Here is a 2,222-nt window from a genome sequence, read left to right as displayed (position 1 = left end):
CTGTGTACTTCACATCCATGATGTAATCTTACCTCACCTAAGTGTCCCCATGGGAGAATGGAGTAATAATATGATTTAACTCATCAGTAATTTGACACACCTTTCAGATGATTCTGAGCATGTCAAGGATTGGACAGCAGACTCTGTAGGATAGATTGGATAACTTCATTCTTGTCTTTCTGTTTGTTTGAAGGCAAGCAATACTTCTGACAAAGCTGGTGATCCAAAAAAAAGGGGGGGAGGCATAGAGGGAAAATGGGAAGAAGAGTGAGAAATGATGAAAGAGGGAAAAATTAGCAGAGGGAAAGTTGGAACATTCACATGGATCCTCAATAGTTGGTTTTTTTGTTTTGTTTTGTTTCGTTTTTTTTCTTTCATTTTTCTAAAAGCACTGGCTCTCAAAGTTGGGTGTATATCAAATTCATCTGGAGGGCTTGCCAAAAATAGATCGCTGGTCCTCAACTCAGTTTATTAGCAGTATATCTGGAATGATACCAGAATTTGTACTTCTAACAATTCCCAGGTGATGTTGTTGTGGCTCATCCAAGGACTGTTCCTTTTCTTTTCTTTTTTTTAAATTTTCACTCCATCTTTTCCATCAGATTCACCAACAACATGGAACCCAGAAACCAAACAGTATTTTCAGAATTCTTTCTCTTAGGATTGACATATGATCCAGAACTGCAGCCCCTATTTTTCAGCCTACTCCTGTCCACATACCTGGTTACTGTCCTGGGAAACCTGCTCAACATCCTGGCTGTCATCTCTGACTCCCACCTCCACTCCCCTATGTACTTCTTCCTTTCCAACCTGTCCTTTACTGACATCTGTTTAAGCACAACCACCATCCCAAAGATGCTGGTGAACATCCAAGCACAGAATCAGAGCATCAGTTATACAGGCTGCCTCACCCAGGTCTGCTTTGTCTTGACTTTTGTTGGCTTGGAAAATTTTCTCCTTGCAGCCATGGCCTATGACCGCTATGTGGCCATCTGCCATCCCCTGAGGTACCCTGTTATTATGAACCCCCAATTCTGTGGCCTGCTGATGAGTGCTCTCACTGCTCATTAGCATTGTCAGTGCCCTGCTCCATAGTCTGATGGTGCTATGGTTATCCTTTATTTTTTTAAAAAATGATTTTAGGGCGCCTGGGTGGCTCAGTTGGTTAAGCGACTGCCTTCGGCTCAGGTCATGATCCTGGAGTCCCGGGATCGAGTCCAACATCGGGCTCCCTGCTCAGCAGGGAGTCTGCTTCTCCCTCTGACCCTCTTCCCTCTCGGGCTCTCTCTCATTCTCTCTCTCTCAAATAAATAAATAAAATCTTAAAAAAATAAAATAAAAAATGACTTTATTTATTTGACAGAGACAAAGCAAGAGAGGGAAAACAAGCAGGGGGAGTGGGAGAGGGAGAACCAGACTTCCCGCCAAGCAGGGAGCCCGATGTGGGGCTTGATGTGGGGCTCGATCCCAGGACCCTAGGATCATGACCCGAGCCAAAGGCAGACGCTTAACGACTGAGCCACCCAGGCACCCCTATGGCTATCCTTCTGTAAGGACTTGGACATCCCCCACTTCTTCTGTGAACTTGGTCAGATCATCAAGCTTATCTGCTCTGATACTCTCATCAATAATATCCTGGTGTATTTTTTGGCTAGCTTACTTGGGGGTGTTCCTCTTTCTGGAATCATTTTCTCTTACACTCAAATTTTCTCCTCTGTTTTGAGAATGCCAGCAGATGGTGGAAAGTATAAAGCTTTCTCTACTTGTGGGTCTCATCTGTCAGTTGTGTCCTTGTTCTATGGGACAGCTGTTGGTGTGTACATTAGTTCTGCAGTTAGTGACTCTTCCAGGAGGAATACCGTGGCTTCAGTGATGTACATCATGATTCCTCAAATGATGAACCCCTTTATCTACAGTCTGAGGAATAGTGACATGCAGGGTGCCTTGAAGAAATTTGTCAATAGGATACCTTCTTTTCTGTGATTGTGCCATGTACCTTGGGCTGGGTTGTAAAAAATAAATCAAAGTTATACAAATCACAGGAGAACCGGAATCCTTACTATTTCTGTCACCAAATGCTTCTAACATGACTAGATAACATAACAGCCAAGTATATTTAAACTTAGGGTTGAAACCTAACTTTTATTTTCATTCAGCTTTTTTATGTTTGGCAAGTTATTTCAATTCTTACTTCAATGTTTTACTCAGTTCCATAGAGGTAG

General features: G+C 42.8%; 1 pseudogene; it reads left to right on the top strand.

The window, feature by feature from the left end:
• The first annotated feature begins 615 nt into the window (after positions 1 to 615).
• LOC112816468 (olfactory receptor 7G2-like) lies at positions 616 to 1,983 on the top strand (annotated as a pseudogene).
• Positions 1,984 to 2,222: the final 239 nt, after the last annotated feature.

Source organism: Callorhinus ursinus, unplaced genomic scaffold, assembly GCF_003265705.2.
Source record: "Callorhinus ursinus isolate GAN/ISIS: 27379988/994484 unplaced genomic scaffold, GSC_fseal_2.0 scaffold3784, whole genome shotgun sequence".
NCBI lineage: Eukaryota > Metazoa > Chordata > Mammalia > Carnivora > Otariidae > Callorhinus > Callorhinus ursinus.
The sequence above is the reverse complement of the archived record's forward strand: the minus strand, read 5'-3'. Positions and strand labels throughout refer to the sequence as shown.